The 14710-nt window shown below is 43.4% G+C and overlaps 1 long non-coding RNA gene across 2 annotated transcripts in view; it reads left to right on the top strand.

Annotated features, from left to right (window-relative positions):
• Positions 1–8808, top strand: part of LOC116667696 — a 54306-nt gene extending 45498 nt beyond the window's left edge. For both annotated transcript variants that reach the window (XR_004324685.1, XR_004324684.1), the window contains 2 exons: positions 8218–8348; positions 8610–8808. This is a non-coding gene — a long non-coding RNA (uncharacterized LOC116667696). The remainder of the gene's footprint in view (positions 1–8217; positions 8349–8609) is intronic.
• Positions 8809–14710: the final 5902 nt, after the last annotated feature.

Here is a 14710-nt window from a genome sequence, read left to right as displayed (position 1 = left end):
TCAAAAGGTAGGGAAATACACTGCACCCATGAAGAAACCATGGCAAGGCTGTGAATGCAGGAGGAGTGAGGGATTGGGGCTAACAATTCTATCTACTACCGTCACAGGGAAACTGAGGTTCAGAAGAAGGAGGGGAAGTCCTTGGCATCTTCAGAGCCAAAAAGGACTCAGACACAGGTGGAGGAGGTGGCAGAGGTTAGTTACTGGGGAGATGGACTACAAGGGTCAGAGGGACCCAGACTCAAGGCTTATTTGATTCTTAATTTGAGCCTTTGGCTCTAACATTTCCATGTTTGCGTGGAAAAGTTCTCATAAACTGAGGTGAGACAGGTGGGTTGCAAGTTCACAGCAACCCAACTGTCCAACTTCCCAGTTATGTACCCATGACATAAACATCAGTTTTTCCTCTTGAATCTGGACAAGACCCACCAATCAGGCACTATCAATCAATGGAAGGTGTCCAAAGATTAGAAACACACAAGACGGAACTTCAGATACCAGGCCAGGTGTGATACAAATGCAGAGTACCAGATGCCTTGTCTGGTGGTGCTGGTGGTGGCTGGGGAGTTGAGTATGACTAAGGCAGTAGATGGCACCAAGGTGGAGGTGAAAAACACTGAAAGAGAGGTAGAGCTGCTGTGTCTAAAACAAGATTAGATCCTAATATTTTATACCTCATCATGGAATGAGCTTCCTTCATTACCTAGTCCAAAATCAAAGGGTGGATTGTGGGTTCATGGTGTGTATATAGTCATGAGGCAGCTTAATTTATGTTTGCTTTGTACCAGCTGGCCAGGTTTCTTCCTTATGGACAAGGGCACCTCTCAAAGTCTCTATCCAGACACCAATATCATGGAATCCTCCAAGTGTGGGCTCGGAGCTCCTTACCTGAGCCATGGCTGCACATGTTTCTGAAATGCCTAGTGAGATCCACTGCCCAATTTCCACTTGGTTTGCTAAGGACTAAATGTCTGTTACTGACGAATACTTAAGCTGGTCCTACTGAGAAATGCTGTGGCGAGATGGAGAGTGAGCTGGGATTAGCAGTGGGTGGGAGTTTGTGCCACTTCCAGACAAAGCAAATGTTTGGAAGAGAGTGCATGTGGAGGGCCTGTTTGAAACGTTACTTCCTAAAGCCTTTCTGAGAGAGCTGCAATTGAACTTCAGCAACAACCACAAAAATATAAGCAGCTCGGGGTGAAAGCAGAAAGGGTAGTCCCCCGAACTGGGACTGCCTTCACCAGGGGATCTTCAGGAGAACTTAGATCCTTGGCAGTGTCTTTCTTTGCTAGTGACCTCATATGTTTATTTAACTGTCCAGCTGAAGGTTCACCCTGACATTTTAGCAACCAAGCAGTCTGTGGATTTAGGGTGGCAACTCAGGCGGGAGAAAGAGAAAGCTGCCCAGCAGGGCTGCAGGGAGACTATTCAGGAAACTTCTGCTTTTCAGGATTTTTCTTTTTTGATCTTTCCTTTTTTCTTTCTCTCATCACAAGGTGCTGGTGGTTGAGCTCTCATCCCCTCATTCATGATTGTGCCAGAGATGACTTGACTGTGCTGATGTTGGCAACCAACAACTCTGCCCTCCCAGAAGGGGCAAAGAAGCCTGGGGGGGGTGGGGTGAGGGGAGGTGGGAAAGAAAGACCAGGAAAAAGGCCCAGCATGGCTTGTGTCAAGAGAATGCTGCCCTAAGAGAGAAGGAAGTTAGGACAAGATGATTTAAGGGAAGAAATGCTTCTTTGCATATGCAAAGGGAATTCTGCAAAACATTTGCCAGAAACTTTTTAGCGGTTGTTAGCCTTGCAGAGCAGGACAGGACACCTAGCCAGGTGAGGGAGAATACTGCCTTTCATTTGATCACTCACCACACTGTTTGATTAGGTTATCTTGTGTGCCTACTGTTTAATCAAAAATTTTTAGAAAAGACTCAATTAAAACAAACTAAATCACAGTGGCTTTGTCCACTCTACCTTTGTTTTCTATGACCCAGGAAAAAGGGCTTCATTTACCTGCTGTGTGGATTTGGGGAATCTGTTTAATCTTTCTGTGGCCTGTTACCTCACCTGGAAAATAGGGTTAATAATAGTGCCTGAATCGCAAAGTGGCTATGAGGGTTCAGTGCTGGAAGGCGTGTGAAGTGCTAAGCCCCAGGTATCACAAGTGCACGATCATCCTAGCTATCACTGCTGCTGTTCAAATGCTATCCTGACACAGAACTCAGCAATCTAGGCTAGTGTGTCCCACAGGACCCTAATGGTCATGACAAGTGACCGTAGCAGCTGCGACTGTGATGGATGATGATGATGACGATAATGCGGGGGGTGGGGGGTGGGGGGGGAGGATTCCTGCATGTCCAGCACATCAGAAATGGGGGGAGGAGCAGCTGCTTGGAACTGGAGCCACAGGAACAGGCAGAAGGCAAGGTTGATGGGGTCACAAGCACACCTGTCATCGTCTTAGTAAGATAAATTGCCTTTCATCATGGCCTGAATATATCTGAGATAGATCTGAGAGGAATAGAAATTGAAGAGAGGTCCAAGTAGTAAATAAGAAAAGAAGTATTCTTTAATGTCACAAAGATGTGCTCTTCCCTGCCATCTACTAGCACTCCTTAGAATTATTTACCTTTCCTCTGAAGATGTCCAGGGCTAGAAGGATTTTAGCCACATCTAGAATCAAAAAGTCATTGAATCATAAAGGACTGAAAGGAACCATACAAATGAATCTGAAAGTCTGAAGTATCAAGTAACAGAAAACATGATTCAAACTAACTTATAAAACTAGGACATTTATTTATCTCATGTAATAAGAAATTTAGCAGTAAGATGGACTTCAGATTTGTTTGATCCAGTAGCCCAACAATGCTATAAAATCCAGGTTCTTTCTCTATCTCTCTCTCTCCCCCATCGCTGCTGTACCACTACTGCTATATGAATTGTGGTGAATACTGCTTTCTTCATGTGGTCATAAGGCATTGTCGGTAGCAGGTGGGGCAACACGCTTTCTTGTTTCCAACCAATGGCGAGGGAGGGGGTAAGGGAGAAATAGGGAGAGAGAGAAACACTCTCCTCTCACCATGGAAAGAAAAGTCCACCTCTGCAGTCAGACTGAACCAACTGAGGATATATATGCCCACTCCTGGGCCTGTAATAGTAGCCAGGTGGACACTGTGTGCTGCAGGAATTTTAAACCTATCATTAGGAAGGATGATGAAATGATTAGCTTAGATCGGGTTTTTCAACATTGGCTCCAATGACACTTGGGGGTAATTCTTTATTGTGGGAGCTGTCCTGTGCACTGCAGAATGTTTATCAGCATTCCTTATCTCTATGCAAGCTGTGCCAAGAGAGCAAGGGGCAGTGTGGATGGAGGTGAGGCTGGGAGGAGGGCAGGAACTAAATGAGGCAGGATCTTGTAGGACATGCTAAGGATTTCAGTTTTTATCCTGAAAGCACCAGGAAGCCACCACAAGGCTTTAAGTAGAGGTAAAGTCTAGCTGGGATCTGCAGAAAGGATAGGAAAAGACTAGTATGGAAAGACTGGGACCAGTTATTGCAGTATGGCTTATGCTGTTGAGAGAAGATGGATGATAAGGACCCAAATATTGCCCTTTGGATTTAGTGATATGGAAGCCATTGGGGATCCCAGCAAGAACCATTTTGGAAGTGATTTGTGTTGGGGTCAGAAGCCAGGTTGGAGAGCCCTGAAGAATGCATGGGAGAAGACATGGGACAGAGTAGTTTCCTCTTGGAGAATTTTGGCTGTGCAGGGAAGGGAGATATCTGGACAGGGAAGTGAGGACCAGGAAGAGTTTTTCTTTAGGATGAAAGACATTTTACCATGTTTAAATGGTTTAAGTGGGGCAGGAAGCAGAGGTTTGGAAATACAGGACAGATAGAGATAGAGGAAGGGAGAGAAAGAAATATGAAATGGATAGTATAAAGTTGCTGAAAAGGCAGGAGGGAATGGAATCCAGACCCACGAGCCTTTGAAAGGAGAAAGGGTACCTCTGCTATTGGAACCAGAGAAGAGGAGGAGAGGAGGGACACAGCTGTAGGTGGACATGAAGGGTTGTGGTGGGTAGTTTACAGCATTTCTATTTGAACTCTACTATAGTTACCATAAAGCAGAGGTTCAGAGTCTGTACAAAGGATGGGGGAGAGTTTCTGTAGTCAAATATATTTGGGAAATGCTGCATTAAGGTTAAGCAATTATCTTCATCAATGGCCTTTTCGGAGCCATTTTCATTGTGAGTATCCAAGAGAGGAATAGAGTAAACAGCATTTCCCAAGGACCACAGAGCTTTTCTGTGCACAGTACTTCATGGAACACATCTGGAAAACACTGAGCAGGATGAACACCTTCATTTTATGGTAGAAGAACCTAAAATCCAAAAGATGAGAAGGGACCTGTAGAAAATCCCTTGGTTGGATTAGCAGGCATGGAAGGTGCTTTTGTAGGAAGCACAGGGGCTTCCTCAGGACTTCACTTCCATGAACACAGCCCTCTCATTCATGATCATACTGTGTGATGGGACCCCCTGCCATATGGGACAATCTGGTTCTACTTGGAAATATGAAATCAGACAGAGAGATAGCCATTAAACCTTTATATGTTATATGAAAGAATGCGAGGCAGGACACAAGTCTACTGACTCTGAGTTGGCCCGCCTGGAGTCCATAACAGAACTAGCTGTGTGTCATTGAGAAAGTTACTTGACTTCTCTGTGTCTCAGTTTCTTCATCTGTATAAAGGGGGCAATCATGGCAGTCTTACTACAAAGAATTGTGGTAATGATTAAATACAATACTTATAAAGAGCTTAGAATACTGTCTGATCCAAGTAAGTGAACAGTGATTGTTAGCTATTACTGGGAGCAGAGGGGCAGCTGTGTTCCATCCTGTAAACAGGGCAGCAGAAAAAGCTACTCTAGCAAAGCAAAGAAAAATGAACAGGTGTGTCTAGCAAGGTAAGGAAGAATAATATAGATAGAATAGTCTTTCTAGAGGCCTGAATCTGCCTTTGGGACCCATTAGACACCCATGTCTCTACGAGAAATTCCTCTATAAAATTAAGCTAGTCCCGTGACTTGCAAACAAAGAGATATAATGAGTACAATGGCTGAGACAGGATTTGAACCCGAGTCTCCTGGCTTCTAGTCCAGTACTCTGATAATTACCATACACAGTTTGTTTAGGACTTGGGTGTAACTCAGTGAGACAATCTTTGTAGCCAGCAGCAGATTGTGTCTGGGATTAAATTAAGTGTCCCTGGTTTCAAGAGAGGCAGACTTTTGACCTACTAGCTGCTGCAGCCTGCATCTGATTGAAGAAGCTGGAGGTGTCACAGAGACCAGGGCATTGAGGGCTTAGAAATCATTTCAGCCCCTCCTTTAAGATTTTCAACTCAGTGGATAGTCTATGACATAGTCTAGAAATTGATGAAATGGATAATTTTGGTCTGCTGTGGATTCTGTGTTTGCCGTGACTGTCCGTAATTCCAAACTTTGGCTTGTACATTTCTCCCTGCCTGGAATGTCCTATCCTTCCTGTTCTGTCTGTGAAAGGCCTACTCTGGTGGATCTCAAACTACTGACAGCTGGAGAGTCACCTGGGGGAGTCTGTTAAGCTGCCACTTCTCTGGACCCCTCTCAGGATTTGAATTCAGTCAGTCTGAGATGGGGCCCAGGAATCTGCCTGTTAGACAAGTGCCCCAGATAATTCTGATGTTAGAAATTCAGGCACCACTCTTTGAAAACACTTCATACTCTTATTCAGAATTTCTGGAAGGAATTCCAGAATTGAAGAACATATGGAGTGGGACTTTTAAAAACAATTTTGATATGGGGGCTAGTTTTCACCTTGGACTCAGTTTCCTGGTCTGTAAATAGGGTTAATAATGGAGACACTTCTCTCTTGAGGCTGTCTTGCAGCTTAAATGAGCTCAGTGTAAAAAAGGCAGCTTGTTAGCTGCGAAGTCAGTGGCAGTAATTATTTTGTATTAACATACAAATCTTAGCAGCTATGTAATCTTACATTTCAGTTTTTAGCAGGAACATACCTTATTTTTCACTATATCCCCTGACCTAGCTCAGAGCCTAGTGTATAACAGCAGGCTTAAGTTTTGTTGATAAGGACCTAATATTTTTAAGCTTCTGAATGCAAATGAGTCATCACCCAAGATGCTGATTGGCTGACACCAGTTCTCTTTGGTTGGATACTGAATAATGAAGAGGAAAAGCTGATTATTAATGCAGAGAAGCTAGAAAAGGCAGTGAATAGCAGCACAAAAATAGCCTCAATAATTATAAGTCTCACAAAGCCTGTTGCGATGTACTTTATCAGTCAAAAATGAAGTGTGTGTGACATGAAATGAATCATGAAATGAATGATGAATAAGAGAAGGAATCTTATTATTCAATGTGTTTTATCAGAAGTAATAGATTTGTTTGTATCTAACATAAAATATATATCTAACAAATATGTACCTAGTATTATCTAATGTGTAAAGTAACATGTACCTAACAATTCTTCATGTAAAAATATCATCATAATTCAGTATTAAGTTGGCTCTAGCCTCACTTTAATAATTTTAAAAAAGCTACAAGACACTTAAATAAGCTTTCATGTATCAGCCCCCTGCTCTTTGGGAATGTGTGGCTAGCATCTTTCTTTGATTTCATAACTGAATGGGTAGAAATAAGAAGATAATATTTTTCTGTTTAACTTCTTCCAAAGCAGTCTCTTAATATTGCTATATGCTATTCTCATAAGCTGCTTGTCTTATATAGAAAACTGTTCATATTTCCATACTCATATTATCTGTACTTATTTCCAGTGTTTTTACTGGGAGGGGGGATGAAACGTGTTTCTTTCGTGCATTGGTACCTTACTTCCAGAACAAAATTGGGGCAGATATACTCAGTTTACCATCTCAACTGATTTGCTATGATATGTTGACAGTATTGGGTTTCAGTAAATAAATCCCTTGTTCCCCTTCTGAGCTGGAAACAATTGAGGCAGCCACATAAGAGGCAGGCGAAAAGAGATCCATATTTCTCCTCCATGACTGATACACTGAGAATGTGGTTCTAAACCACAGCTAAGTGGGCTTAATACCATTTCTCTTATGAATTAGGTAGCCAGCATACAATTCCTCTTTCTTTAGTAATAGAATTCCTAGGTTTTAGTGGGGCACATAGTCATCTAGAATAAAGACCATATTTCCCAGCCTCCTTTGCAGCTCAGTATGGCCATATGACTAAGTGCGATCCAGTGTAATTTAAGCAGTGAGTGTCTTGAAGTGGTGTGTGCTAGGAATTGTCCTTAAAGGAAAGTCTTTCTTTATCCCCTTTGTTCTTCCTGCTGACTGAAAGGTGGATGTGATGGCTGGAACTCAAGAAGCCATACTGCACCACTGGGTTCTAACTACATGTTGACAATGATGGATAATAAGAGGAAAAAAGTCTGCTTTTCGGATGACCATTTTGATGGCTGATTTTGTGTGTCAATTTTACCAGGCCATGGAATGCCCAAATATTTGGCTAAACATTATTTCTGGGTGTGTCTGTGAGGGTGTTTCCAGATGAGATCAGCATTTGAATTGATGGACTCAGTAAAGCAGCTTGCCCTCTCAAATACAGGTGTGATTATTATCCAATCTGTTAAGGGCCTGAATAGAACAAAATGGTAGCATAAAGGAGAATCTGATATCTCTGCCTGACTGCTGGAGCTGAAACATCAGTCTTCAGACTCCAGCTGGGACTTACACCCTTGACTGTCCTGGTTCTCAGGCCTTTGGACTCAGTCTGGAACTACATCATTGGCTTTCCGGTATCTCTAGCCTGCAGACAGCAGATCATGAGACTTCTTAGCCAATTCCCTCTCTGTCTCTCTCTGTTTCTCTGTCTGTCTGTCTGTCTGTCTGTCTGTCTCTCTGGCTCTTTTTCTCTGGAAACTCCGACTAATACAGATTTTGCTACTGAGAGTGGTCTAGAAGGCAAGATCACTGCCCCAGTGGGTCAGGAAGGCAGAGCATCAAGCTGAAGAGAATTATTCTTGAGCCTTTAAGGTCTCGTGGAGTTTGCCCTGCTAAGTTTGAACTTGCTTGAGACCCGTCACCCATTCCTTCTTTCCCATTTCTCTGGGAATGGGAATGCCTATCCTATGCCTGTCCCACCACTGGATTTTGAAAGCACGTAACTTGTTGGTTTCACAGGTTCACAGCTGGAGAGTAATTTTGTCACAGGATGAAATGTGCTTCAAGTCTCACCCATATCTGATTGAGATGATACACGCACGAGGCTTTGGACTTTGGACTTTAGACTTTAGAGTTGACTCTGGAATAAGGTAAGATTTTGGGGGCTGTTGGGATGGAATTAATGGACTTTGCATGTGAGGAAGGCATGAATTTAGGGGGCCAAGGACTGAATGTTTGTGTCCTCCCCAAATTCATATATTGAAGCCCTAAGCTCCCAATGCGATGATATTTGGAGCTGGGGCCTTTGGGAGGTAATTAGGTGATGAGGGTGGAGCCCCTCATGAATGAGGTTAGTGCTGTTATAAAAAGAGACATGAGAGATGATCTCTCTTTGCCCTGGGGGAACATAGCTGGAAGGCAGGCATCTGTAAACCAGGAAGAAGACCTTCACCAGAAATGGAACTGGACTTGATTTTGAACTTCCCAGCCTCCAGAACCGTGAGAAATAAATTTCTGTTGTTTAAACCACCCACCCTGTGGTGTTTTGTTACAGCAGCTTAAGCTGACCAAGACAGTAATAAAGTGCCACGCTGGCCCTGAACTGCTTAACTCTGGATTTCACTTACATAAGATAAAGAATAAACTTCTATTTGACTTAAGCGCCAGTCTTTTGCGGTTTTCTGTCATTTTCAGCCAAACTTGATCTTAACTAATACTGGCAATGACAGGCCTCTTCCACAGGGGCAACTCCAGATCTAATGGCAGAGAGAAGGCCAAATGCGTCCTTCGCAGACAGATCACAAAAGAGAACCACTCAGAGAGGGCTGAGCCACGGATATTCGGTTCCTTTTTCCAAATACCATTCAGGATAGTCATTTATCCCAGGGGAGAAATGACTGGAGGCACCAAGAAAGACCAGGAATGTTAACTAAGGAGGCTCCTCCATATGGAAATGTGAGGCTTCAAGAAGAGAGGTTCTCCTGAGAAATATGAATGCATCAAAGACTGCAAATTCTCTGAGTTAGAGGGAGGGGTTCAGGAAGAGGGAGGAGGTGGGAGAGGCATTTACACTGGATAACATAAGACCACATCTTAAATGTGCAAAATAAGGAGAAAAGGAGTTTGGAGGTGGGAAGAGTTACTTTGGCTGAATGGAATGTAAAATCCTAAGCGTTATGAAAAGCACCTTCAAGAGCATCTGGTCCAATAATCTTTTACTGATGAGGACCAGAGTGGTTAAGAGAATTTTTAAAAAACTGGTAACACAGTTTCCATGGTGTCATTAAATGAACTTTGACTAGAGCTCCAATCCCTCAAAGGTCTGCAACTTTCCACTGGGACTTTGAAAGACTGGAAGGAGAAGAGGCCCAACACAGGTGGGAGAGAAAGACGTGAACAAAGGCTGAAATGTACAGGGTTGCCAAAACATGTTCCACAGACATGTAAAGTAGAACACTGTGGTTACTGTGGGCAATCCATGTTGCTAAGGAGTAGGGTAAGTAGGGCCATGTATATGGGTCTTTAAGTGCTAGATGAAAGAGTTTTGAGTTTATCTTTTGGCAAAAAAGGAGGCACGGAGGATTTTGGAGCTGGTTATTGTTACGTGACCCTTGATCAGGTACCACACGAAGAATGTTTCCCAGGACTGTGGGCCCCTCAAGGGCAGGAGGGCTTGACTGAGGCACCTCCCTAACAATTTACAGGACAAAGCTCAAGACCCTTAGCATGCTAGGGCTCTGATCTGACCCCCAGCCCCCACCACACACATCACTTGACATTCTCCTCCTTGATTTCAGGCTCCAGCAACACCAAAATGCTTTTAGGCTGACACAATCAAAAATTAAATATTTTCGTGGATTAAAGCAAAATGCATTTCTCATATGTGTTACATGTCAGTTGCAGTCTGGCAAAAGGACTCTGATCACAGTATTCAGGCCTCCAGGCTGATGGAGACTCCATCTTAAAACATGCGCTATGGTGGCTGAGGCAGGGACAGGAGAGTACGGCAGACCATGCACCGACACTTAAAGCTGCTGCCCAGAGGTACCACATCATTCGTTCACATTTTATTAGCCAAAAAAGTCACAAATCCAAGATCCATGGAGCAGGCAAGTATAATCCACCCTAGGGAGGAGAAGCAGGTGACGCAGTTTACTACAGCGGCCCCACCTCACCCCTGCAATGCTCACGTGCTGTTCTGTTAGTGCCCGAGCACACTTGCATTCTCCCACTCATCCTCCTCCCCATCACTGCTCTTTGTGCCAGCCACCAGGCTAAGCTTTTCCCATCCTTCCTCTCATTCAATCAGAGTGACTCTATGGAGGCAGTGTGGTGATTAACCCACTTTACAGAGAAAGACATGAGATAGAGACATTATCAGTGAGCTTTTCAGTTCTTACCTCTGTCCTCTTCTCTGGGCCCTGTGGTGAACCATCCTGATTTCCACCTCCTCAGGCCTTCTGGTCTGTCTCCTCTGCACCTTCTGGTGAGAGATGGTCACAGCTTTGGGAACTCGCAGTACCTCCAGCCAGGGAAGGTGAACTGCAGACAAAGACAAGGTGCTTTGGGAGCATAGAAGACTTGGCTAAATCTGTGGATGTAGAGAAAAAGGAGGGGCAGCAGTTTGGGATACATGCCAGGTCCAAAGTCTGCTGGGAAAAGCATAGAACTACCTGTGTGCAGGCTCTGAAAGGACAGGTGTTCCTTAAGTGCTCTTATGTGAGAGATGTTTTATGTCTGCTCTTTCATCTCTGTAACTCAGAATCTGGGCTACACATACGATGATGATGATAACAGTGATGATAACAAGAAACATCTACATGATTTATGGCACTTAACATGGGTCAAAGATGTTGCTTTAGGTTCTATACATATCAACATATTTAATTCTCATGACACTCTCAGGAGGAGACACTGTGATTATCCCCATTTTACATGTGATGAAACTGAATCAGAGAGGTTAAGTGACTTGCTCAAGTTTACACAGCTAGTAAGTAGCAGAGCCTGGATTGGATACCAGGCAGTCTGTCTCTGGAGTTTGTGTTCTTAACCTCTATAATAATTATGAATGTGTGCTATGAGCCAAATTCTGTTCTAAGTGTTTTACTTGTATTAACTCATTTGCCTCATGCAACAAGAAACTTTTTTAAATAAGATTTTTAAATTGTTTTATGAAATCTAAAATGAAGGTTTGAAAAATAATTGTACACTGTTAGATTTTTTTTCACCAAAATAAATCATATCATATGGGTGAAAATAAAATCTATTTTAAAATAATGCTTTTTACATCTTCATCTGTTTTTTTCATTTTTTAAACTTTTTTATTGAAGCACAACACAGACATGAAAAGTGCACAAATCTAAAGTGTACAATGAATTTTCTTATTACAAGAAACTGAATATAGTTCCCTGAGCCATACAGTAGGTCCTTGTTGTTTATCTATTTTATATACAGTGGTGCGTATCTGTTAATCCCAAACACCTATTTATCCCTCTTCCTCTTTCCCCTTTGGTAACCATAGTAACAAGAAACTTTTGGTGTACTCTTCTCATTTGCACTGGACACACAGGAAGCTGAGGCACAGAGAGGTTAGGTAATTTGTCCCAAGTTCACACAGAGGTAGTTGGCAGAGCTGGTTTAAGCCCAGGGAGTCAGACCCCAGAACCAGCACTCTCAGCTACTGTGCCATTCTATCACAGCATTTGCTCATTTATAACCTACTGGATACAAAGCTGTCTATAATGGGGACCAGATGGATGTGAGTCTGGATTTAAACAGGATAACACTGGTTGATCTATCTCATGGAATAAGCTCTTTATAGTTCAGTGAATAGCTAAGTGTGTGTGTGTATCTGTGGTTAACATATAAGCCTCAAATACAATGCAATTTCAGTGTTATGACCAATTCCTCCATGCTAGGAATTTGGTGAAACTAATTTGATAGAGTGATGAAAACTGTCTCTGTTATTGTTCTGATTAGATGCTATTCTGTGTCCCATGATGGTCCACATCCCACATTAACCTATGTAGTTTTGTTTGTTCATTTATTCAAGCATCATTGTTCCAGTTAGTTAATATTTATTGCACTGTTGGAGATACTGAGGATACAGAATTGAGCAAAACAGTTAGATTCCTGCCCTGTAGAGTCTACAGTCTAATGGGAGAGTCAGATAAACAAATAAATGAGTGATAAATGCTAAAGGGAAAAATTAAGGGAAGGGAGATACAGAATGCAAGGGGAAAGGGGAGTTGCTTACTTAGACATGGAAGCTAGAGATAGAGTCTTGAGAGAGTCCTGGAGAAGGTAAGTGGGCTGTGCAGATAGCTGTGAAAAATGTTCCAGAGCTGAGAGAATAGCATGTGCAAAGGGCCAGTGGTGGGAGTGCACATGTCAGGCTTGAGGAGCATCAAGAAAGCTAGTGTGGCTAGAACAGAGTGAGCAAGGCAGAGAATACTGGGACAGAGAGGATGGTGAGGAAGTGAGAATGGAGAAATCACTGAGGGCCTCGAAGGCCGTTGTGAGGCTTTTGGATCACATTTTGCCTGAGGAAGGGTGCCTCTGAAGGGCGTTCAGAAGCTGAGTCACAATCCATGAGTGGCATTTAGGCTGCCATGTGGAGCACATGAAAACCGAATGCTCACCAAGAGGGGGTGGTTGAATAAATTATAGCACAGTCAAACCACGGATTAAGCCATTACAAAGATCGACTTAGAGCTTGCCACTTGATTTGGAGGGAATTCCATGAGGAAATGCTGAGTGACAAAGCCAAAATGCAGAAAAGCAGGCACAACATTCTATTTTTATAAGGGCTTTCACCACTTTCCATATGCAATGCAAACCTGTATTTATTGATTATGATATCAATAAATTAAATAAACTCTGCTAAGTGAAATAAGCCAAAAACACAAAGGACAAATACTCAGTGATTCTACTTGTATGAGGTTCCTACAGCAGTCAAATTCACAGAGACAGGATGGTGCTTGCCAGGAGCTGGGGTGAGGGAGTATGACAGTTAGTCTTTAATGGGTATGGAATTTCAGCCTGGGATGGTGAAAAAGTTCTAGAGATGGATGGTAGTGATGAATGCACAGCGTAAATGTACTTAATGCCATCGAGCTATATGCACTTAAAAATGGTTGAAATGGTGAATTCCATACTACACATGCTTTACCACAATTAAAAGGGGGTAAAAAGGAAGAAAGGAAGCCCTGTGTGACTGAAAATCCACTGTTTACAGTGGCTGGGGTCCCGTAAAGACAGTACCTGGGAGAACTTGCCCAAGCCTATGGTTGCCCCTTCTTGGAACACTTTTCCCAGTGGTCCACCTCTCACGACATCAGTTAGCTGGCAGCGACCCTGGTGTTCCTTCCCCCATTCTGATCTCACAGCCTAATTAAGTGTGCCCAGATGTTGGAAGCTCCTGGGGAGGACGGATGATGGCGGCCATCAGTCACAGAGACAAGGACGTGAAGATGGCCTTGTTGTGAAGTGTCACCTTCAGAGGGAAACTGGGGGAGCCAGGAAAATGCTAGAAGCATGGTCTGGCAAGAAAGAGAGGGTGTGGAACTCAGATGTGAGCAGAGGTAATAATCACACTGGAATTTCCAAAGGTTATCCAAGGCTCCATTTCAATGCCAGTTATACTTAACCTTTTTTTTTTTTTAACTTTTAGCTTTCTCCTCTCAAGCCTGTTTGAAATAAACATGTCTCCCCAAGGAAGAGAGAAATCCATTTCACTTGGCCAAAAGCAGCAGGATGTCACAAAAGCACCTAAGCCATGGCTGTCTGCCAGACCGATTTAAGACAGCAGTCTTTAGTTAGGAGAAACAGCAACCATCAACTCTCCTTGTTTCACGTAGTTTGTTAGGTATGGGGCATCCTATTTCTCATCCTCCTTTCTCCTTCACCAGCCTCTTACATCGTGTCCCTCTGAAGGAGGGGATGTTCCACATCCAGTATGTGTAAGCACCTGGCAGACACCTGTAAGCACTGATTGTACTTTTCAAACTGGACATCACCTACCAAGGCAGGAATTATCTCCACAGAGAACCTGCCTTTTATCAGGGCAGCCAGAGGAAGAGAGGAGTTGGGGCTGAAGATACTGGACACTGGATGATGAGGGGAGGAAGGAGCAGTAGTGACTCCAGAATTTGGTTCTGTTCCCCCTGGAGAAATGTGTGGCTGGCAAGAAGCTACTGCTTAACTTTAAAGGACAAAGACTTGCCTGTGGGCAAGTGTGGGGTGGAAAAAGAGCCACTTCCAAGTGTGATGGAGCATTTCCAGCTACAGGTGTTCTGTTCCTTGACTGTACACAGTCTCCCAGCCCTAACTTTGCCAGACGGTGAAGATGAGCTGTAAGGCTTTGACCCTCCTCCCAGACTAGCTCCCTCGTACTGCTTTCCCGCAAACGTGAAGCTGAGGTCTGAGCCTGCTCTTTCTATGAGGTCTCGGTCTGTATTGTTCACTGTGACTCCTTTCTCTCCGCCATCAATTCCTTAGTGGGGAACCAGAC

Source organism: Camelus ferus, chromosome 12 (genome assembly GCF_009834535.1).
Source record: "Camelus ferus isolate YT-003-E chromosome 12, BCGSAC_Cfer_1.0, whole genome shotgun sequence".
NCBI lineage: Eukaryota > Metazoa > Chordata > Mammalia > Artiodactyla > Camelidae > Camelus > Camelus ferus.
This window is presented reverse-complemented; position numbering and strand designations above follow the sequence as displayed.